Here is a 25,802-nt window from a genome sequence, read left to right as displayed (position 1 = left end):
CCGGTTCCAGGCGAGTACTTTCAGAAACTCTGGGATTGGGGTCCATACTGACAGTCTCTGGCGTAACTGTTGCAACAGGGCCCGCAGGATGCTCAACCTCTGTACGCCTAGGATCTTCAGCCTCTGGTTCCCCTTGCCTTGAGTCAGATGGGTCAGCGTCTACCTCAGCAGACACATCCAGCTCCTGCAGTTGCTGGGTAATCCCATTCAAACAATTCCGTTACCAGGTCCTGTTGTTTCCTGCGGCCGACATCAATGCCTCTCTCTTGGCAAAGATTTTGCAGGTCCGCCAGGCACATTTTCTTGTAGTTCCCGGACATTTCCATGCCAAATAAAATAAAACTTTTGGGGAGGGGTACTGGCTACACAGTCTCTCTGTATATATAAAAAATATATTGCCTTCCAGCTACACCAACGAATTAGTTCATTTCTCGATAGCGCTAGCGCTATCGTAGATACTTTCAGCACAACACAGGTCCCAACCGCTGCCTAACACTGTCACAGGAGCCCTGGTGGCTGACCGCAATTAGCCTTCTAAACGGTGCCAGCGCACAGATCGTGCGAACTCTGGTCGCAGTCAATGCGCAGGAACCGTTAAGAGATAGACGCAGACAAACCAGAAGGGAGCCTGTGAGATACGGGTGATTACAACTTCACCCACTGGTTCAGAGTAAACTGCCACCACCGCGGTTACCATGGGACCGTGGAGCCCACTAACTGACTGACTAGTCCTGCGAATAAAACGGTTAAACACACGGTATTCTGTCTAGCCAACAACAAACAAACAGTAGCGTATCTTCAGAGACCCGGGATCAGTTCTGTGTGTGCTGATAAGCAGGGTAGCGGAACAGTGAATGACTTGGAGGAAGTCTTTTATTTACAGCAATATAAATAATTAATATATACAGACAATTATTAAAATCAACAATTATTAAAACAGTAATAGCCAGTATAAAAAATAAAAGAAGGGAGAAAAATACTTAGTTCCTGGAAAGATGTCCTTTAGTGGGAAAAATCAGAGTTCTGGGTTTCAATCAAAGTTCAGCAGAATTCTTTGTTCCAGGTTACAGAAGAGATGGCCAATCAAGATGGCCTCCAGCACATGTGTCCTTTGTTTCAGAGCTTTATTCAAAGTTCAGCAAAATGGCCACCAGCCCTATGTCCTCTGAGCTGGCAGCAGGATGTTCTCATATGGATGGAATGGGAGGACTCCCTGCGGAGTCCCTTGCAACCACTTTTGAACAATGCCCATCTTTGGGTGGAGCCTCAAGTACAGCCCAGGGGTTGGACAGGGGCGGTGAGCTCCCTGGCTAGGTGCTCTATGCCCATCAAATATGACTTTGGTCATATCTCGGCTTCTGCTTTCCGTACACACAAGACCATCACATATTCATATTTCTCAGACTAGCGCCGTTCATATGATACCAAACTTGGGCATGTTTGCATGCCCGGCTAAAAAACGGTGGAATTCCCCGAGTTCTGATTCTGCCAGTGGCCCCAATTTAATATCAAAATACTCACAAGATCCGGACCAGCAGAATGATATAACTCCCACAGCTCTCCGATGTATGGTACTTCTAAAACATGCATAAAGATCATAACTCTATGTTTCCCTATCCTGGCTGAATGGTTCCGCTAAGTCTGCCCCCTGCTGGGATTAGCTTCCTTGGCTCTGAAAAGACTCCTGGTTTGTTAATTAACATCTGAGTGTTACCCCTCTGGCTTCCACTTCAGCTAAGACAGATCCCCCAGCTGTTCCTAGGCAGGGGGATACTACACATCAAATCTTGGTTCTATTGATCTAAAGCGCAATCGATGCAGGGAATCGAGTGCGATCGTTCTTTTCTTCACGGGCGGTTCCAGGACGCGCCTGCGGCCCCCGCAACCGTCCGTGACATTGTTGTTTTGGGCTGTGGGAGGAGGAGGTTGTGGTTCTGAACTCACACATGATTTCTCATCATGAACTGCTAAAGTGCAGTTAGAAATGAAATGACTGGACTGTAAATCCTGATGTGATTATACAGACCAAGCGGTATGTCTCTTGGTGCGTGGCCCTAAATACAGTAAAACCACACTTATCCGGCACCAATGGGGATTGGCTGATGCCGGATTACTGTAGTTTCTGGTTGCTTGAGAGTCAATGTTTCAAAAATAGGCCGAGCTAAAAAACAGTACTATCCCCCACACTGTATACTTACCATAAGCTCTGTATTAATGTTGAAATACAGTGATTAAAAACAAATTATGACAAAGGACAGATTTAACTTAATGTAACAGAGGTTCATTACTGTATAAAGAAGTGTAAAAATCATGTGTTTATTTGCACATCATTTGTCCTTTCAGTAAGTATGTAATATTAATTTACAGGTACATCATGTGTTTATTTGAAATATTTTTACTCAGTTCAGGTTCACTTTAAGGATTGTATTTAATTGCAACTTAGATATCCTGAAATGATAAATTGTTATCGGTCTGGGCACTTTTGCCATGTGTGTGAAAGTGTCCGTCCATGCCCACCCAACATCTTGTTAGTGATCAGACATTCTGGAAAATCATGTACCACCTCAAATCTATGCAACTGTTGATCCCCCACCCAGTTATTAAAAACTTACTCCCGCACCCAATCACGATTTTCCCATACAAACTATTCAAATTTGATTGTACATTATCTGAGGGTCAAAATACTAAAGTCAAATTTGACCAAAGTGATTGACTCTGATAATCGATCCCTTTGATTGCCTCCTTAACTCTGAATATTCGTAAAAGACAAAATATAAATCATGGGACAAGCAGTATGAATCCTTAATGCTGCTCAGTGTGCTGATGCTGTTCTGTTCTAGTATGGGCTTCCCACAAGAGAAGAAGAAGAAGTTGTTATGTCAGGAACCGGCCCGCGGCACGTCTGCGTATACGGTTCCCGACTGCGGGTTTGACCAGATCAAGCGGGGGACAGCCTTATTCAAGCCACAAACAAGGCTGTGACCCCTAAAAAGCTTCTTACTGCCACCACTAGCGGTTGCTAGACACGTCAACTCAGCTGTCGAATGCTCAACACGCAATCTGCGTTTTCGTATTCGGGTCAGCTTTGCGCTTAGGCCGAATACGGGAATGCCACGCACCCACACACACAGTACAGTTGTACAGTAACAAAGCACAATCAAGCACTGATTTGTAATGCAAGTTACACTGTCGTGCAGCAAAACCACTAACAGTCGTTCCGAAAGATACTGTTAGCCACTCCCACTCTGCTGTCGAGCGCAGAAGTGCCCCATACACACAATGCAATTACAATTTCATATGGTATTGTTGCTCAAGCATACAATTAGGCATGGACTTATACACAGCTCCACTGCAGTCTCCTCTAGGCTATGAGTGTTAGTTTAGTACAGCAGAAGTCAAGCTTATTAAATAATAATTTAATATTCCAGGAAAAAAGTGGAACAATGCAGAACAGAATATATACAAAAAATTACAAAAAACAAAATAAAAAGTTACAAAATTAAGAGTTTACAAAGATACACACAAGGATATTTGCGTAAAAATAAACGGGGGAAAAAAAGAACGTTACCAGCTTAGGTTAGAACGTTGTTTGACGGGAGGATGCCGTTTTTAGACCAGGAGTCGCGATCATCCCTAGCTATGCGCTACCTCCAGGAGAAGATACCTGTGACTGTTCTGGACCAATTTAAATAGTCTGAAGTGTCCCCTGGGGCATTTAATGTCCAGCCCCCAGGAACGAATGCAATTTCCCCGTTTGAGACATCACCGAACGCTTGTCATAATCTTCCTGTGATATGCGAACTTCAAAGGGTTCCTGTTTTAGCTTTTTGAAGGTTGCAGATTTCACAGGTAAGATTGTATCCTGAGAACAACAAGTATCCTGTTTACACTTACAGATTTCAAAGCAATTCCACTTCCAGCCCACTATTCAGACTAAGAGGTAGCCGAACGCCTGTGTGGGCTTCAACCTGGTCGAGTAAATGTCTAAGTAAGTGTTTCCTGGCTAGTGGCTAGGTAGACAGTTCCTAATTACTGTCCAGGTTCCTTTGCCTATTGAAGGTGACTGGTCTATTCAATGAAGACAATGGCAGTTCCCTTGATCTCTGCCCTGAATGCAAATTTAATCTACATACAGACATTATCCAGGTGACACCTTCCAAAAGCCAGACTGGCTGACATACCTACACCTCTGACAAAATATACAGCAGATAGAAAAATGAAAGAAATATGTTCCTGTTATCCTTACATCATCAGCCTCATAACTAGCTGCTATATTCCTGACAGGCGTTACCAGATATCATTTCATTTACTTTATTTATGAAAACAACAGAAACAACTGAGGTCATTTGAAAATCAGACATCATTTACGAAATCTGCTACACAATGCTTATTTGGAATTTTAGTCTGTGGTTCTGAATTGAGTAATGAGGATGGGCCTGTTCTTTACACAGAACAGTAATGTCTACGTAACCCATACAAGAGATAACAAAACACCACGGCCCATATGCAATTCACTTTTTCTCCTGAGGTTTCTCCAAGGAGATAATTTTTCATCTTCTATATAAAATACCTTTTCAGCATTTTGCAGCTGTTAAAGTACAGAAAAGTAGGTGAAAAAGTACTGTCAAAATTATTTTGAGTATTTTTTTACTTGCTGGTGGCTTAACAGGCATTTTATAGACAATTTTGAAAATTTCATCTATGAGAAAACCCAGGAGAAAAAATGAATTGCATATGGGCCCTGGACTGGGGAACACATCTTGTGTATGGGTGGATTTACAAGAGTTTATGCTGTTAGTAACGTATGGCTCTTAAAGCAAGCATCAGGCAACCCCCCCCCCCCAAAAAAAAATATGATATAATAAATTTGTATATGTAGTACAGATAATGAATAGAACAATAGTAGCAAAGAAAAAAGTCTGATATTTTTATTTTCATTTATGTAGCTTGTTAATAAGATTGCATCATACTGTCACAGTTACAGTTTTAAAACCATGCTGTCTGTTTAAACAAAGCAGAAATAATGACCCTTTGAACTTTCCTGCAGTGAAACCTTATCTCAAGCTGCCTCTCTCTGTTTTTGGGCTATTTAAGTGCTTCAGAAAACAGGACTGTAGAGGGAATAGCTTAGAAAATCTCTTTTGCATATATAACAACTGAGGTTTTTTGACCTCTTCCTGTACCGGAAAACAATATGAGACTATTTTTCGATTACGTCCCGATCTGAATCTGATCAAAGAGGGATCTATTCCTATCACACACAGCACTTTGTTTTCAATCAATTTCAGCATGTGCAGTACAATGCTACTGGTGCTCCACCCCCACCTCAAATCAATTGCAAAATTCCAAGAATTTACCAGGAAAATCAATGCGTGTATCGCCAGCTTTAGTGATTGGAAAACTTTGGTTGTTTGGCAGCCATTGTATTTATACATTTATGTCCCAGATGACCGTTCTCTTTGTAGCTCCAGGTCACTGACTGTAGCTTATAATCATCTTCTTGTAGTTTGTCAGCACAGGTCATAGCAAACACTTTCAGCAAGGTATTGTCCCCCTGTGTTTGGTGAGTGCTGATCTGCAGGTATCCAGCTTATCAGTCTACTCTTTTTTCATTGAGCCCAGCCTTTGTGTGTGTGAACTTGTTACTTCCATGTGACCCACTAACAACATACAGGAGACAAATAAGAGGAGCTCAAGAATAAATAGAAAAAGGAAATTAGATTTTATCTAAAAAAAAAAAAAAAAAAAAAAAAAGATCAGTTCAGTGCATTGGCCTAATGCACAGCCTGAGGTACTACATGCAGAGATCAGGCTAGTGGCATAGCGTGAGATCATGGGGCCCCATAGCAAAACTTTCATGGGGCCCTTAGATGCAGGCACTCTTAAGAAATGCCACCTGCCCGACCCTATAGACATGAGTTAATTGGGCAATTTACATTCTCATAAAATCTACACTGCATGTAGTCCAAGGGCACTGAGACAAAGTTAGAGGGTGGATGAACACAAGAACGTTAACTATATTAAAGTGGATCCGAGATGAAAAACGAACTATAACAAGTAACTTATTGTATATATCTTATCAAAAGTTTAGATAGTTTACACAGCAAATCTAGCTGCAAACAGCTCCAACAGAAAATTATTATTTTTTCCTGTGATACAATGACAGCAGCCATGTTTATGTAAACATTATACAGGCAAGCTGATAGCATCTCCAGCCCTCAGCTCAATCCCCTCTCCTCCTCCCTCCTCCCCTCTGCCTCTGAAATCTCTGGCTAGTAACACCTCCCCCTCCTCCTGCCCAGACTGAGCTCCCATAAGCCCTTGCTACTGTCTGAAAATGCCAAGGAACTCTGAAAAGCTCTGGGCGAGGCTTGTTTAATTTATAGGGAATTAGTGTATTAAAAACGAAAACAAAACGTGTTTGGCTTGAGGAATGCCCTATAAACTATATGAAAGTAACACATTTATGCAAAAGAGTAAAAGTTTATCTCGGATCCACTTTAACCACATAACGACCGTCTAACGCCAATGGGCGGTGGCTGGTCGTTTGTGGGTTTCCAGCGTTCCATGTCAGTTCACGAAGGGTGTCTCCGTGAACAGCCTGCAAGCCTCCGATCACGGCTCGCAGGCGAAATGTAAACACGCGGGGAAGAAATCCCCTGTGTTTACATCCTACGGCGCTGCTGTCACAGCAGTGCCGTAATGCAGATCAGCGATCCCCGGCCTCTGATTGGCCGAGGATCACCGCCGTCTGATAGACTGAAGCCTGTCAGAGGCAGTACAGGATGGATCGCCGTCCTGTCCCGACCATAGAAAGGAGGAGAGCAGGGGAAGAAGAGGGAGGGGGGAATAGCGCTGCGGAGGGGGGCTTTGAGGAGAGCCCCCCCCGCTACACACAAACAGGCAGCGACGATCAGACCTCCCCCAGCAGGACATCCCCCTAGTGGGGAAAAAAGGGGGAAGTCTGATGGATCGCCCTGCCTCAGACCTGATCTGTGCTGTGGGCTGAAGAGCCCACCCAGCACAGATCAATGAAAATGCACGTGGTCCTTAAAGAGGAACTCCAGTGAAAATAGTGTAATAAAAAAAGTGCTTCATTTTTACAATAATTATGTATAAATGATTTAGTCAGTGTTTGCTCATTGTAAAATCTTTCCTCTCCCCGATTTACATTTTGACATTTATTACATGGTGACATTTTTACTGTGGGCAGGTTATGTAGCTGCTGCTAGCTGTTTTGGCCGTTGGAGACAGCTGTAAACAGCTATTTCCTGTCTGTGAACCTTGTTACATTGTGGCAAACTGTCAAAAGTACTGCGGTCCTCAGAGCTTCTTGATGGAGGGGTTTCACCACAATATCAGTCATACAGCGCTCCCTGATGGTCTGTTTGTGAAAAGCAATAGATTTCTCATGTAAAAGGGGGTATCAGCTCCTCATTGAGATAAAGTTAAATTCTTGGTTGGAGTTTCTCTTTAAGTGGTTAAGTACCACCTGGGCTCCCTATGCTCCAGGGCCCCATAGCAGCTGCTATTGCTGCTATGGCTATTGCTATGCCCCTGGATCAGGCTTATTCTGCTTTGCTTTTCACTATGACCAAGAAGGTGTCTTCTTCTTGTCTTTCTGCTTCAGGGTCATGATTTTGACATCCATCTCCATAGAGTTTGTATTTTTCATATTTCCATGTCTACATGGCCGGTAGGGATGGTCATATATGTAAGTTTCTGATTTGCTAGTCATGATCATCCTCTAAAGCAGGATGTGAAGACAACAAATCAGAGCTTTGCAAATCTATCAGTTGATCAAACAAATCATATGCTTCTCCATGAGTTGCCGCAGGCATGACATCACTAAGTGCTGGCATTGCAAGGCCCAATTTATACTTTTTTTGCCCCTAGGCCAACTTTCTTGTAGCTCCCTCTCCATGTGCAGAAGCCCCCCATCCATTTATGGCTCCCTATTTCATGTATAACATCCATGTACAGCCAGGCCTTCACATTTACCTCATACGAGCCTATAGGAACAGTTGTCCTGGCACTTTAGACTTCGGTCTCCATTAACCTACAATTCCCCAACAAACTGCACCTCAAGTGTTTTGAATGTCCCAGCTGTCACTTCTCAATGACTTCCCTTGCCCATTATAGGTAGCTACAGGTGCCCTTTAGCCAGAAAAAAAACTCAATATTAAGTAGCTAGAGGTGATCCCAAGCAGTAGGTTAGAGGTGTCCCTAACTGAAGGGAGATCTCAGCAGTGGAATGCAGAGAGCTAGGTGAGTAACCTCATTTAAACTCTCATCATGGTTCTGCATAGGGAAGAAGAGAGGGAGGAGCTTAGGGAGGAGAGTGAGCCACCTTTCCATCAGCAGGCGCCTGTAGGCCCATGCCTACAGTGCCTTATGGTAAATCCGCCCTGTGTACAGCAGCCCCTCTGTTTCCTATACAGTTTCTTTAGGCAACAGTTCCCTTCTTTTCCGCCTCCCTGTGTCATTTGCAGCCACCTCTCCCATTTGTCCCTCTCTTCCCTGCCCAGCTATCCCAATGCCTGGGCCTTTGTGGCCTTTACAGAAATCCAGCCCAACCGGCATGGTGGAAGTGGATGGCACTCTTGCTTTGTGACGCTAGTGTCCCCAGTTCAAATATGGGACATTATCTGCATATATGTTTTATGTTCCCTGTGTGATTCCGTCAGTTTTCTTCAGGTACTTAGGTTTCCTCCCACATCCCCAAAACATAAAAATAAGTTAATTGGTTCCCCCCAAATTGTCCTTAAAGTGGATCCGAGATAAACTTTTACTCATTGCATAATTATGTTCCTTTCATATAGTTTATAGGGCATTCCTCAAGCCAAATACCTTTTTGTTGTTATTTTAATACTCTAATTCGCTATAAACTAAACAAGCCTCGCCCACAGCTTCTCCAGAGTGCCTTGGCACTGTAGCAAGGGCTTATGGGAGCTCAGTCTAGGCAGGAGGAGGAGGAGGCTACTAGCCAGAGGCAGAGGGGAGGAGGGAGGAGGAGAGGGGAGTGAATTTGTCACAGGCTGGGAGCTGGAGATGCTATCAGCCTGTTTGTAATGTGACAAACACAACATGGCCGCTCTCATTGTATCACAGGAATAAATAATCATAAACTGTTGAAGCTGTTTTCAGCTAGATTTGCTGTGTAAACTATCTAAACTTTAGATAAGATATATAGACAAGTTACTTGTTATAGTTAGTTTTTCATCTCGGATCTGCTTTAAGGCCAACAATAACACTAAACACTAACAGTAACATAAGAGTCAAGAATCTAGGATTGGTACAAGTGTCCCACAAGGTTGCCTAATGATATTTAACAACTCTGGGACCAGCTGGCTCTGGCCAGAGGCCAGAACCAGAGCCTTTTTTAACATTTTCATTCTGTAATCACTGTGATTGGCTCACAGTGATCAAAGGGTGAGAAGCTGAAAGTGGCTTAGTTGGACATCTGACCTGTTTTGTAAATACCAGTGAACAATGCAAGTATCAAAATATGCCTGGTATAACCCAACCTTTATCAAAATGCCCCCATTTATGACAAATTATAAGAATTACAAATCTTCTTTGAACCACCCCAGTGTTCCAATATCAACATGCAGCTTTTGCTCTCTGGCAAATATCAGCTTGATGTTCAAACCTTTATGTTTATCTTGGTATAGACTTCTGTACAGTGAAAGAATTGTCCCAGCAAGCCAGCAGCAAATTATGTGTACAATGACTGCTCCAGGCCCGGAACAACAGGAATTTCCCAGCTAACCGGTATTATTTCTGCTTTGAAAAAAAAGTTTTTCTGATTGAAGAATAGTATGGTATATTGTGATAATTTATTCAGTCATGCAAACTATAAAGGCTGTAGTTGCTGTATAGAATGTTTTTTTGTTTTTTTAATGGTATGTACAGAGAGTTGTTTATGTATTAAAAACAATTCTGTGCTTCACATTTTGCACAATTTAGGTGTTAAATTATTTAAATAACTTTAAGCAAATGTACTGCATATCCTGTAAAATGAATCTTAGAACTGGTTTACTCTAATTTAGCCAACAGTGTGTCAGGGAGGCTACATTGGCGATGGTTGTGTTCACTCCTTAGGCATATGGGCTCTCAGACTGCACTTAGATGGTTGTGTTCACCCTTGTGGGCATTCAGACTGCACTTAGGATGGATGGGGCCACTTGTAGGCATGCACAGAGTGTATACTGAGTCTGATATGAGCTGTGTTGGCATGAACTCCTGGCTTCAATTGTCGAGTTTTATTGACTGAGTGTGAGTGTCTGGCTGTTCCCGATCCTCTGACACCTGTGTACTTGACTTTCTGGTTCCTCTTTCTCATCCTACAAATGTACTGGTGTTACTGATGCACTGGCTTACACTCTGTGGTATTTCTTATCCTCTGGGTTCCAATCCTGACTCTGCTGTTTTTTTGGTTCCCATTCCTGATACTGGTGTGTTTGATTCTCCTCCGACTTCTACACTTACTTCGCTGAGGTTAGTTCTCTAACTTCTGACTACAGTTTGTCTGATGTTGACTCCGTGCCATTTAACCCACAGCTTGACTTCAGTTTGTATCTGCTTCCATCATCTACCTCCCTGTGGTTCGTTGTCCAGAAAAGGGTTTAGTTGGGGGATGCAACGTGGAAGTGGCCAGCAAAAAAGTTAGCCCCTTACAAACTAAGGGTTTGGGTACATCATCCTGCCGTGAGTTATGCACTTTGCTGAAGAACTGGTAAATTCTTAGGCTCTAGCCTTTGTGTTTGTTAAAATAGGCAATTTTCTTCCTTCTAACATTGGCTTGGGTGCCATGTGTCCTCATTTAAAATAATTAAGTTGATAGGCACCCAGTATAACAAGTTATAACTCTTTACTGAAGAAACACATGCACATATATATCATACACCACCATGAGGTAGTGCAGCTTACTTAGAACAGAAAATGAATATGGAAATCACAATACCATAGAGATCTTCACATCATTCTACAGACATTGACATCTTGTGGTTGCTTTACTATACTGCAGTTTAAAGTAATTCTGTTGATACTGCCAACATAGCCAGATACCCCCAGATAAAGAAAAATAAGTATCCAGATGCCCTCAAGATGCAAATAAGTTCCCAAATAAAAGAATGAGGTAGCCATGTGCTTACAGGTAGCAATATTAGTTAGCCATGTGTGTCTCCCAGATATCAGTCATAAGTAGTCTTGTGAGGGCCCCCAGAAAATACAGGTATCCATGTGTGGCCCCCCAGATTGTAGTATTATTCATGTGCAGAGTAAACAAGCACTGGAGCATGGAGAAGTTGATCACTTAGCTGTCCTGTCACCTCTCTCTCTCCTTTATCGCATTAGAACACTAGAGACATTACGCCAATGCCATGTTACTGTTTTCCACAGCCCGCCACCATGTATGAATTCACCTCACATGCCAGAAGGTCACATTGATACGGGGGGAGGAGGAAGCACTGTCCGGACGAGTGAGTCACCTTTCATGATGTTACGTTGCTACCTCTGCATACCGGAGACCACCGAGGGCCCCTCTAGGAGCACAAGAACAGTCCCATTGTCCCCCCCTTGCTCCTTCATCCGTGTGTAGCGGGATCAATATTTGACAAAATTTATGCTGGAATCTAATTTTGAGAAGTACAAGGTGGCAAACCGGATAAACAATCAGGGCAAGTGAATGTACAGAAGATGTTGGTGCTATATAAATACTAAATAATAATAATATCGGGTGGCTTTGCTCATTACCTGATCTAATACAGACTGAACAATTAATCTGGCTCTTCTCTTGGAAAATTTCCCAACTTTCATTCTCAACAGGAAGTGATGAAAATCTCACAGATGGGGACATAGGACAGCAATAAAACTCATAGAGAGGTTCTAACTCCTTACCACGCTATCCAGAAGTAAAATGCATTTTATAACCTGGAAATGGGCTATAAACAGAAGTGAGAGGCTTATGGAGGCTGACTTATGTATTTAATTTTAACCCATTCAGGTTCCGTGGTTTTCACGTGAGAAATGTTCACCTCCCATTTATTAGCCTATAACTTTATCACTACTTATCACAATGAACTGATCTATATCTTGTTTTTTCCACCACCAATTAGGCTTTCTTTGGGGGGTACATTTTGCTAAGAGCCACTTTACTGTAAACGCATTTTAACAGGAAGAATAAGAAAAAAATGGAAAAATTCATTATTTCTCAGTTTTCAGCCATTATAGTTTTAAAATAATACATGCCTCTATAATTAAAACTCACGTATTGTATTTGCCCATATGTCCGGTTTATTACACCGTTAAAATTATGTCCCTATCACAATGTATGGCGACAATATTTTATTTGGAAATAAAGGTGCATTTTTTCCATTTTGCATCTATTACTATTAACAAGTTTAAAATAAAAAAAATATAGAAATATTTCATCTTTACATTGATATTTAAAAAGTTTAGACCCTTAGGTAAATATTTACATGTTTTTTTTATTTTTATTGTAATGGTTTTTTTTTTTAATAGTAAACATTTTATTTGGGTAGTTTTGGGAGGGTGGGGGGTAAACAATAGATTTATAATGTAAATGTGTGTTCATTTTAATTTATTTTTATTTTCAGTTGTAGTATTACTTTTTGGCCACAAGATGGCGGCCATGAGTTTGTTTACATGACGTCACTCTAAGCGTAACACACGCTTAGAGTGGCGCATCGTGGAGGGAACGGCCAGAAAAGGCGCAGCTTCCGAGAGAAGCTGTCGCTTTTTCAGCGGGGGAGAGGAATCAATGATCGGGCACCATAGCCCGATACATTGATTCCCTGGCTACCGAATCCGCGGCCGGGAGTGCGCGTGCACGCACGCGATCGACCACGGGGCGCGCGGTAGCCTAGTTTCTACGTCCAGGAACCAAAATAGGTTAAACAATACAAATTCCCTGGCTGTCCTGCTGGTCCTCTGCCTCTAATACTTTTATTTTCACCAAAAATAGCTTGCGCTCAGTCCATACATCAAACAGGGGAACTTGCTTCTACAAGGTTTCTCCTGGGCATGGAAACACCTCAGATTTCAAAAGAAGGATAAAAGAGATAATAGTGCAGACTGCTATATATCTATTGGCACCCGACTGGTGTAAACATATACACTCTACTCGTGAGGTTTAGGGGGCGGGGACCACCACCACCAACTAAGACACAGGCTCTCCCCTCCAAACTGATGTATTCCCTGCTCTCCGTCAGTATATATAATATGCGGCCAATGGGGACATCAATACACAGCCTTCCGCTCAGTCGGCTTGTCACAAGTGTGGGCCCAATCTGTATCTCTATAGCGTATGCACCTCAAAGCAAACAAAGCCTCCAATGTGTAAAAACATACATTTAATATCTATTATTTAAAAAGTAATGCGCGTACATCAAAGTTTCTTTAAAAATAACATGTCACAAGCATAGTACCGATCTCCCCTCCAGGGCCACGGCTCAGCTCGCTCTCGTATCCAGCGTGTCCGGCGTTCCTTGCACTTGTTGTCCTCCTCGCTGCTCCAAGCCACGCCCTACCGGTTTCGTCACAGTGCGTGACTCATCAGGGGCTGTCTGGCATGCGTAGGAAGGACAACTATATACCAAAATCCAGTGAGGGCGGAAGTCCGTAGTCAGGACCACTGTCCCCCTCCGCTTCCGCCCTTTTCTTACAACCTGGCTTGCTGCACATCACGTGACCGTAGTCGCAGCGCAAGCCAGGGTACATCCCTTACATTATACCTCCCCCTTCCCCTGTTCACGCCGCCCCCATTCCCCATGGCAACGCTGCGACACGCCTCCCCCAAGCGTAGCCACAGCGCAGCCAACTACTAAGTCCGTATCGGCCGCATCCCACAACTGAAAGGGCGATCGGTTTACAGTACTTAAAACCACTGGGGATATTGCCACTCCATTACACTTTCTCTAACCTGTCCCTAACATACATACTTTTAGTCATAGTACCTGAATAAGCATGCAGCAGATCAAGTGTTTCTGAAAAAAACCTGAGAAGAGTAACTGCATGCTTGTTTGGGGTGTGTGATTCAGACACCACTGAGGGCAAAGGCATTTTTTTATTGTGGGCACCCGCAGGGGCGGAACTAGAAATCACTGGGCCCACCTGCAAAACTTTGGATGCCAACCTCCCCCCCCCCCTCCTCGTTACATGCACAGGTAAATTGAGAACCAATGTTATTCAATTGGCTAGTGCACACTTGAACGTGTTTTCCCCATGCAGATAAAAAATGTGAGCAGCAGGGGCCTAACCAGAAATCAGTGGCCCCCCCTTCAAATCTTTGGATGGGGCCCCCTTCTCACCCTCGCTTTCTGCACAGGTAAACTGAGAACCAATGTTATTCAATTGGCTAGTGCACACTTGATTGCGTTTTCCCCATGCAGATAAAATCAGACAGCGGTGAAGCACTGCCCACATTTTCTCTATCAATTATATTATCTTCTGTGATAAATGTGCATGTTTTCACACATACAGACACATATGGTGTGCAGAAAACACATACAGAAAACCGATAGACGAGTGTGCTCCCAGCCTCAGGTTGTTACATTCACTCTGTCCATCTGATGGAGCAGAACTGGCTCTGCAGACTCCTCCAGCATCACTACAGTACACAGCTCTTGGGGAGGGGTAGAGAGGTTGGAGGCTCAGCGCTGTACACAAGACCCTGTTGAACACTGAATGGGGACTGTCTACAAAACTTTGTCTGCAAAACTTTGTATGATTCCTTATCAGTGGCTAAGCAGATGCAGGCATTAGAATAATTGTGTAGAGAGCAAAAAGTTTTTTCTCTCCATGCCCTTAGTTGTCATTTTCTCAGGACAGAGAAAATAAACTTCTCCCCCCATGGGGGGTCCCCCTGCTGCTGCATCCCTTGCAGGGTTTATTGTTATGCCCCTGGACAGCAGTGAAGCACTGCACACATTTTCTGTTACATTAGCTTCTTTGATGTTACATTAGCTTCTGTGATAAAACGCATGTTTTCACACACGCAGACACAAATGGTGTACAGAAAACGCATACAGAAAAACGCACACAGAAAACTGATAGACCAGTGTGCTCCCAGCAGCAGCTTCTAATTACACTCACTCTGTCGACCTCTGATGGAGCAGAATGGGCTCTGCAGACTTCTCTGGCATCACTACAGTACACAGCGCATGGGAAGTGGTAGAGAGATTGGGGGCAGGGCGCTGTATACAGGACCCTGCTGCACACTGAATATGGGCTGTCTACAAAACTTTGTATGATTCCTTATCAGTGGTTGAGCAGATGCAGTCATTAGAACAATTGTGCAGAGAGCAGAAAGTTTTCTCTCTCCGTGCCCTTAGTTGTCAGTCTCTTAAGACAGGGAAAAGAAACTATGGGGCCCCCTGGGCTTCTGGGCCGTTCAGTAGCTGCATCCCTTGCAGGGGCTATTGCTATGCCCCTGGGCGCCCATCATTTTGGCCCACGGGGAGCTGAATGATTGCTCACCCTGCTGCCGCACAAATTGTGGGTGGCACTATTTACTATTCCCCCTCCGAGTTATAGCAAGTTGGAGGGAGAAGTAATTTGGGGTCCAGCACGCGGGTCATGGACTATAACATTGCTGCTAAAGCTGTGCTGAACTAAGGAGCTATGCGGCACACACACAGCCCTGTGTCAAGAGCAGAGAGATCAGCAGTGAACTGTTGGGCAACTGGGAATGGGATCGTTTAAAAATAAATAAATATGGCACCGTCCGTATTCATCTTGTTTCAGGTTCCCTTTAAATCCAGGAGACATTTAACTGTAATGTGCAGATGCCTGAAAAACAATTGTTTCCTCAGTCTTTGTACATAGGCTCTGCGTTTATCAAACCTTTCAGGGGCGTAGCAATAGGGGATGCAGAGGTAGCAACCACATCGGGCCCCTTGGGACAGAGGGGCCCCCGAATGGTCCACCCTCTATCACAGTATTAGCTCTCTGTTGGTCCTGTGCTGGTAATATTCACTTCTATAGATGGTTTGAATAGTAGTAATCCTTAACACACAGTTCCCCATCCCCTTCTTGCAAATCTGACACTGTGGTTGTCCTTGATTGGTTTCGGTGCACCGTATCAATTGTTATGTATAAAGTGCTTGGGGGGGGGGCCCATGTAAAACTTGCACCGGGGCCCAGAGCTCCTTAGCTACGCCACTGAAACCTTTGCTGTGCTGACAATAAGCAAGCTCACCAATGATCATTAAGCTTGCAGTTAGTTCCTTCAGCCAAGGTTACCTTTCTTGTTGAGATGAAATGATTATTCTGCCTTGACTTTGCATTGCAGGTTGGAAGGATTATGATATGCAGTGGATGCGCTCTGCACAGGGAGCGGATTATAGATGGACACAGACCTTGTACAATGACAGCTCCCCAATGTACTCCCCTTGTTCTGTCAGCACATCACATGTCATTTCCTCCTGTGAGGGGGAGGGGGGACCCCAGCATGGAAACACACAATACGGGATGCTGCTGCATCAGGACAGAGACCTCAGATAACCCCCACTAAAAACAACAGACAGAACACCCCACAAACAACTTCCTTTATACACAATGCTGGCAGAGCAAGTCCCTGGAGATTACTGAGAATTACAGCTCAGCTACACACGTGTGTAAAGGCCCATATCCACTAAGCAATTTTTCTGAACGATTTTCCGTGCAAACTACTTTTTTTGCAATATCGCGTAACATCGTTTAACAAAAGTTCATTAAACAATGTTCAACGACGGCCACTTATGCGCAGTAATCGTTCGCTCTGACTGGCATGACGGATCCAATCGTGGACAGTTGTTCTGATCGCCATTGACCTTCCCCTCCACCCTGCTAATTACCGTGATCATTCAATGTTGCGTTCGCGCCTGTCATTCGTTTGTCGCATCGTTGTTGCCGCGTATCTCCCGATCCATCTTCCGTGGTCTTGTGGTGAGTATTCATCAGCCATCAATCATCTTATACAATTTGATTCTTTGCATAGCAATGTGAACAATTCTTTCAAAATGTATTCCTTTATTGAATCTTATCTGATACCTGACATACTTTAAAAGAAATTGATCTTACGGTGGCCATACACCATACAATTTTTTTTTTTTTAGAAAGCCCACTAATGATGCAATCTTCACTGAACAATACAAATAAATGTATGTAGTAGAAGTGTAAACTGAGGGAATATATTGGAAACAGATAATTTAGGTAGTCTTTTATATTACATAGAAGTGGTAATATTGTATCATTAGTGGACACCATTAAGGTACAATTCATTAATTCATTAACAATGCAATTCTATATGAACAATTAAATGGAAGGATCAAAGGGGGGAGGGGGGTATTAAAGGGTAATTGTAATTAAAACAGTACACCGATGGATCATTAAACACAAATTTGATCACAGGCAAATAAAAACATTTTCTGAGCCAATAAACAAAAGTTGTTACATATGACCAAAAATACGATTGTTCATGATTGGTGTATGGTTCTAAGTGTACAGATACTGCCCAATTCTTTTTTTCATGGGTTTCAAGAATTACTATTTTTTAATATTATTAATTTTTTTTTTATTCTATCCTCGCTGGTGATGTCTTTTTGTTTTGTGCAGTCTGCAAGGACATCAGACATAGTGCCTAGAAAGCAGTGTCTGATATTTACAATACTGTGCTGCGCTGCCTTGTGATGTCTATGCATTTGTGTGAGTTGCACCGCACTGCCCAATTCATTGTAACTGAATGGGGTCAGCAATGGAGATGCCATTGAATCGTGGCACAACCTTGTGAAGGTGAACAAACCTGGATCGTTTCATTTTTTAATTTAACTCATTATTTACATTTTATGTATTTCCAAACTTGTAAAGGGATGTTTCAATTTCCGTTTCCTTCATCCCCACAGGCTTTGCTGTATGACTGAGACCTCAGCTCCAACATTCTTGTTTAAGAAGGATCAGAAATGTAAAGCCCAATCTACACGATACGATTCTTTGTGCGATTCGATTATGATTCTATTTACGATCCGATTAAATCCAACATGTCCGATCGGGATTCGATTCAATTCGGCAAATTGAATTGAATCAAATCGAATCCCGATCGGACATTTCGGATTTAATCGGATTGTGAATAGAATCGTAATCAAATCGCACAAAAAAACGTATCGTGTAAATGGGGCTTAAGATTTACGATATGCTATGCGGAATGGCCTTTGTTATGATTGCTAAATGTTGAGTCCTCAAGTGAGGAATCTCATAGCTTCCATGAGACTAGATGAAGCACGGGAGATCATTTTTCAGTGCGTAGTGGGGGCAGCCATGCTGTCGGCGACCTTTGACATCCCCATGGACTTCCTGCAACCTCAGGCCTTTTGCTGATCAGATGATGCAGAATGCTCCCCCTGTTATGTACTTGTGAGATAAAGTAGAGCTGATGATGGAGGACTTTGATCTAACCAATAATGGTTTGTTAACTTGGACACAGCTGACTGGTGGATGATCAAATCAGGAAGTAAGAGACCAGAAACACAGCTGCAGAAACAACCCATGGAGCTCACACAGGCCTATTATAATGTAGAGTCCTTTTACATGCTGACTAGTGGCTACACTGTATCTAAGAAGACTGTGTATTGCTCTCCTTGTAATGCCTTGCTTGCTGGAACCCATAATTGCCAGATCTCATGTTCCAAGCAGAATAATAAAATATACATTTGGACTGGTTACTAACTGATGTTTGAGCAAATTTGCAAGTAAAGACCGAGGGTGAGGCACAGATGTAAATAAATCATGTAAGCTTAGACATATCTCACAGCCGTCTCTTTCCTGGATGAAAATCCTCCTTCTCAAAGCAGTTAATTTTGGTGCCATGGTAACCGGCACTTATCGGCTATCCCATAGACCACAATGTTAATTGGGGCTATGGGGCGTCGGGGAGGTATTTTTTGGCATAAGGACTTAGGAAAATAGTGCAACTGAAACGGAGAGCAACACACATATTCGGGAAGCATTTGGTTGGCCAAGGAAGTGTTTGAGAAGAGTTTAGCTACCAGTATAGAAGTGCTCAGCAAGTGATCGGTAAGTGACGCTGAGCAGCAATATTGCTGGGGAGGATTAGTTTGGTGCAGGCTTCAGAAAGTAATAGGTTGCAGGCTTCAGAAAGTGATGGGTTAGGTGTATTGGTAGAAAGGTCAGTGTTGCGGATCGACAGAAAGGTCAGTGTTAGGCATATCAGTAAGAAAGTTAGAGTTAGGAGTATCATTAAGAAGGTTAGTGTTAGGCATATCGGTAAGAAGGTTAGTGTTAGGCATATCGGTAAGAAGGTTAGTGTTAGGCATATCGGTAAGAAGGTTAGTGTTAACCGTATCAGTAAAAACATTAGTGTTAGTCATATCAGTAAGAAGGTTAGTGTTAGGCATATCGGTAAGAAGGTTAGTGTTAGGCATATCGGTAAGAAGGTTAGTGTTAGGCGTATCGGTAAGAAGGTTAGTGTTAACCGTATCAGTAAAAACATTAGTGTTAGTCATATCAGTAAGAAGGTTAGTGTTAGGCATATCGGTAAAAAGGTTAGTGTTAACCGTATCAATAAAAAGATTAGTGTTAGTCGTATCAGTAAGAAGGTTAGTGTTAGGGTTATCGGTAATAAGGTTAGTGTTAGGCATATCAGTAAGAAGGTTAGTGTTAGGGTTATCGGTAATAAGGTTAGTGTTAGGCATATCAGTAAGAAGGTTAATGTTAACCGTATCAGTAAGAGGGTTAGTGTTAGTTGTAGCAGTAAGGAGGTTAGTGTTAGGCATATTGGTATGAAGGTAATTGTGAGGCGTATTAGCAAGAAGGTTAGAGCTTTAGGCGTATTGGTAAGATGGCTAGTTTTAGGCATATCGGTACGAAGGTCACTATTAAGGTGGCCATACACTTATAGATTTGTAGCAGATTCGACCATCAGATAGATTTCTATCAGATGCCTATCAGGTCGAATCTGACAGAAATGTATTTGATGTGTGCCACACAGTAGGAATCGAATTTCAATAGATTTCAGAATAAAATCGATTTAAATTCGATCGAAATGCTGTGTTGCACCATTCGATCCAATGCAACCCTATGGGCCATCGATCGGCTGCCAGCAGGCGATCGACCCAGATTTTTCGTCCGGACCAATCTATCGATCTGCTGATCAATCATGCTTTCTGCTGCATCGATTTCTAGCCGATTCGATCAAAACAGTCGAAACGGCCGTCGATTGATGACTAAAATCGACCAGTGCATGGCCTGCTTTAGGCATATACGGTATCAGTAGGAGGGTTACAGTTAGTAACACTTGTTACTATAGCAACAATCGAGCTACTCAAATACCTGGGGTCGTGCTAATTGCGTAACTTGCGGTACTTACTGGCAGAAGTAAAACGATTAGTGTTAGTCATATCAGTAAGAAGGTTAGTGTTAGGCGTCTCCATAAGAAGGTTAGCGTTAGGTGTATTGGTAAGAAGGTTAGTGTTAGGTGTATCAGTAATTAGCTTAATGTTAGTTGTATAAGTAAGGAGGTTAGTGTTAGGCGTATCGGTAAGAAGGTTAGTGTTAGGCGTATCGGTAAGAAGGTTAGTGTTAGGCGTATCAGTAATTGGGTTAATGTTAACCGTATCAGTAAGAAGGTTAGTGTTAGGCCTATTAGTAAGAAGGTTAGTGTTAGGCGTATCAGTAAGAAGGTTAGTGTTAACCATATCAGGAAGGACTAAATGGTTTAAAGAGGCGCCCTGGTGGTAAATAAAAGCGTTTAAAAGCAGTTTAAAACCGAGAAAAGGTTTGAGGTTGCTTACCTCAAGGACGACAAATCTTTGTAGGGACAAAAGATTTTATTGGTAGCACAGGCAACGCGTTTCACGGGTCTGAGCCCGCTTCCTCAGGCCAATAGCAGTGCCAGGCCAATTGAAATAGCAAGCTAAGGGAGGCTCCCTTAGCTTGCTATTGCTATTTCAATTGGCCTGGCACTGCTATTGGCCTGAGGAAGCGGGCTCAGACCCGTGAAACGCGTTGCCTGTGCTACCAATAAAATCTTTTGTCCCTACAAAGATTTGTCGTCCTTGAGGTAAGCAACCTCAAACCTTTTCTCGGTTTTAAACTGCTTTTAAACGCTTTTATTTACCACCAGGGCGCCTCTTTAAACCATTTAGTGCATCCCTAAATCCCCATACGATACCCGTGTGAGGGGTGGAGGCAGAACATATGTGGTTTACACCACGGTGGACATCTGCCTCCCTTCTTTTTTCCAAGGAGAGCGACCGCATCTAGGTCCTTAGTGACCTCCCCGAGTGGAGTCGGGTTAATTGTCTCCACCTGCTTCCTGTGGTCGGTTGCCCCTCTGCAACCCACTCTTGTGAGTAGATTCTTATCTTCTATATTGACAATTTTGACTAAACATATCACACTATTGGGCTCCCGTGTTTTTTGTTTCCTGTGCCTTTTCCCCAGAAGGTGTCCTGACACCAATCATCCACTACAATATCAGGAAGGAGGTTAGTGTTAGGCGTATCGGTAAGAAGGTTAGTGTTAGGCGTATCGGTAAGAAGGTTAGTGTCAACCATATCAGTAAGAAGATTAGTGTTAGTCATATCAGGAAGGAGGTTAGTGTTAGGCGTATCTGTAAGAAGGTTAGCGTTAGGTGTATTGGTAAGAAGGTTAGTGTTAGGTGTATCAGTAATTAGGTTAATGTTAGTTGTATAAGTAAGGAGGTTAGTGTTAGGCATATCGGTAAGGTTAGTGTTAGGCGTATCGGTAAGAAGGTTAGTGTTAGGCGTATCAGTAATTGGGTTAATGTTAACCGTATCAGTAAGAAGGTTAGTGTTAGGCCTATTGGTAAGAAGGTTAGTGTTAGACGTATCGGTAAGAAGGTTAGTGTTGACCATATCAGGAAAGAGGTTAGTGTTAGGCGTATCGGTAAGAAGGTAAGTGTTAGGCGTATCGGTAAGAAGGTTAGTGTTAGGCGTATCGGTAAGAAGGTTAGTGTTAACCATATCAGTAAGAAGATTAGTGTTAGTCATATCAGGAAGGAGGTTAGTGTTAGGTGTATCGGTAAAAAGGTCACTGTTAGGCATATAAGGTATCAGTACGAGGGTTACCGTTAGTGACGTTTGTTACCATAACAACAATCATGCTACTCAAATACCTGGGGTTGCGCTAATAGCGCAACTTGTGGTACTTACTGGCAGAAGTAAGGGTAATATTGCCATTCGCTGTCTGTGCATAGCAATATTACCGCTGTTATGTGCAACAAGCCCTTGCATTACACACACATTATAATGTGTGCAGTGTCCACTGCATTACGCACACATTATAACATGTGCAGGGTCCATTGCATTACACACACATTATAACGCATGCAGTGTCCATTGCATTACACACATTATAACACGTGCAGTGTCCGTTGCATTACACGCATTATAACACGTGCAGTGTCCCCTGCATTACGCACACATTATAACGCATGCAGTGTCCATTGCATTATGCACACATTATAGTGCATGCAGTGTCCATTGCATTACACACACATTATAATGCATACATTATGCAACGTGCACAGTGTTAATCCAGCCTTAGTTTATAAATCTTTTTTGTGCTTTCATGCTGTAGCCACCATATCAGGTCTAGGTGAGCATTCTATACATTGTGTTCCCCCCACCAGGTGACCTGTATGGCCGGAATGTGACCTGTATTCACCAGGTCATTACAATACAAAAGTCTCATGTCCTATTACTGACCCGCAACAATCAAACTTTTCGGGGACAAACATGACAAAAGTCCCCTGTGTGTGTAGCCAGAAAAGAGAGCATTGTCATACCAAACATAACCATTATTGTAATAAAGTGTACCTGTCACACATAGACAATAGAGGCCATCGTTTTCTGAATGACCGTGCAGCCCATTAACTCACTGTGAACAAATCACATCACCAAAGAATTTTGTAAACTGTATCACTTGGTCAGTCTGCATCAGTTGGAGCTTCCTTCAGTCAGAAAAGTGCCACAAAGACCTATGGCTGATAACAAGGTCAAATGTGGTCTGATGCCAGCCTTGGAATTGATCAATATAGAAAAAGTTCTTGCTATGCCTTCCTTAGGCTTCACAAGCAGTGTCTAATACCTAGACCGGGTAGCTTCCACTCGGGACAATGCAGGAACGACGGGACAGACCGAGGACCAGGTAGGCTCTATGGTATCGGGAGACTTCCCTCTACATAGGTATGTATACAAACTTAATTTTATTATTTGCTTTAATATCTACATTGAAAGTACTTATGGCTTGGTCTTGAAGGTTTTTTCTGTCAGAAGAGTAAGAGTTGCTTCCCCAGAACAGAGCAAACTAACCGACTCTACCACTTCTTTCTTCTGCTGAGAGGGATTAACTCTTAGTTGACAGCACTGCAGCTCAGGAATCTCATCATCACTCTTGTCCAGTGTCTAAGCATTAACCCTTTCCATACCCTCACAGTGTGCCTGTACAATCATTATCACCAGCAGCAGCAGCAGCAGCAGCCGCAGCAGCAGCAGCAGCAGCAGCCGCCGCCAAGTGCATTGTTCCTTCCCTTTCCTCACCCGCTTAGTTGTGCACCACTATGTCAGCTCCCATATAGCAACAGAATGTGTCGCTATCCTACAGGCCAGCTACAAGTCTGTTCAGAACTTGCCTGAAACTGTCTCATGCGGGATCGAGTGCCGATCCCTGCTGGAAGACCTTCATCCTATGTGTGTATCAAGCTTAAGGCTCTGCTGAACAGTAGCTGCAGTGCTGGCTACAAAGAGGTAATTTCTTTGGAAAAAAAAAAGAAGAATCGGACATACAGATTTTGCATACATAAGTGTGATCACTGCCATAGTGTTGATAGGGAGGGTTAAAGCATATATTGGAGGTAGCACAGCATAGGTCAGGGTTACTGTTTAGCCTGGATTGGAGGAGGTCCAGTTTCTCAGGGGTTACTGCAAACCTAAACTCTTGCACAGCAGACAAGGAAAACACAGAGAAATTAACCATGTGTTTGTTTACAGAGAACAACCTATCTAATTCTCCCTTATCTGCAGGTTATCAGCAAGTGTAAATCAAGGCTGTCGGCAGTGTCTGAAATGTGCAAAGCTGTGCATCATAGATACGAGACACAGGGATTGCCACAAAGGAAGAATCCCTGATCATTGCACTGCTGACTTGTTGCTTGCATGCTTTTCTCCACAAGACAGGGGACACAGGTAGTCTTGAGCAGCGCACTCGGCACACCATGTTGCAGAGGATTGGGGCGGGGGACATGGACACAACACAGGGACCCAGCTGGCAAGGGCAGAACCACTAGTGCACAATCCTTACGCTCCTCTTCCAGTAACAAAACCTGCTCCACCATCCGTTCTGCTCCACTGACTCGCATATAAGCCGAGGTGGTAACTTTTCAGCACATTTTTGTGCTGAAAAATTAGGCTTATAAGTATATAAGGTACCAGTTTCTCAGATGCCTGCACAGAAAAAGCAACATGCTGTGATGTTTACCTAGTTGCTATAACAACTGAGCAACTTTTGATGTCTCTTTGTTATTGTTAGTTGTATTTTCAGAAAGAAGTCCTATTTTAGGACAAGCAACACTTCCTACTTACAGACTGGACACATTTAAGTCTCTTTTCCACAGGCGGCTGAACTGCTCATTTGACAGGCAGTTCAGCTTTCAGGCTGCTGGCCACAAGTATCATTCAGCTGCAATTACACAATGCAGTCAAATATTTGGTTGCATAGTGTGTGACACACAATGCTAACAAACTTTTGACTGCATTGTGTAATTGCAGCTGAATGCCGGGTAATGCCACCGTGTGTCAAATGACATTTGACACACGGTGGCATTACCCGGCAGTAAAAAAAAAAATCTCATGATGCGTCTGAGGATGGCAGCCTTGCTGAAATGCAACTCCATGGGGGAATGCCTGTCTTCCAGCCGTTCTGATTGCTAGCAAGTGATCGACAGGTGAATGGCATCAGCTGACAGGCAGTGAATTCATTGCCTTCAGCTGCCCATGGAAAATAAGCCATATCTTTTACAAAGACATTTTATTACCTCCATTATGACATCTGCAAATCAGTAATGTGAGTATATTAGCTACTTGTTTATGTTAAAGAAGCAACAAATACTATTATATAATAATAATAATATTCCGGCGTATAAGACGACTGGGCATATAAGACGACCCCCCAATTTTTCCAGTTAAAATATAGCGTTTGGGATATACTCGCCGTATAAGACTACCCCTCTTCCAACACACACCAAATAAAAATGTAAAAAAACATCATATACTGGTGCTATGTATAAACAGATACCGGTGCTGTACTGTATGTGGTACCCAGTATATAGCAGTATATAGGCGACTGACTGGTTGGATAGGTCAACTCTCCCTCTCGCTAAGTGGATTGGTCAGCTCTTCTTGTCTCCCTGTTTATCAGTATTAAGTAGCTAGAGGTGGCCCAAAGTGTTAAGTAGCTAGTGGTGTCCCTGGCTGAAGGGAAATCTCGTCATTGGAATGCTGAGAGTCAGGTGAGTAAACTCTTATTTACTCTCCACTCTAGACTGCATCGGAAAGAGAGGGAAGCACTCAGGGAGGGCAGTGAGCCGCCTTTCCATCATCAGGCGCCTGTAGGCACGTGCCCATGGTGCCTTATGGTAAATCCGGCCCTGATCCTATTGACCTCTTTCTCTGCCTCTCAGATCTCGCATATGTGTGCCTGCACCGCTTCACTACAGTCCTCAATAATGAGATCTGAGAGGCGGTAACAGGATAGGGCCTATC

Source organism: Hyperolius riggenbachi, chromosome 6 (genome assembly GCF_040937935.1).
Source record: "Hyperolius riggenbachi isolate aHypRig1 chromosome 6, aHypRig1.pri, whole genome shotgun sequence".
NCBI classification, from domain to species: domain Eukaryota; kingdom Metazoa; phylum Chordata; class Amphibia; order Anura; family Hyperoliidae; genus Hyperolius; species Hyperolius riggenbachi.
The sequence above is the reverse complement of the archived record's forward strand: the minus strand, read 5'-3'. Positions refer to the sequence as shown.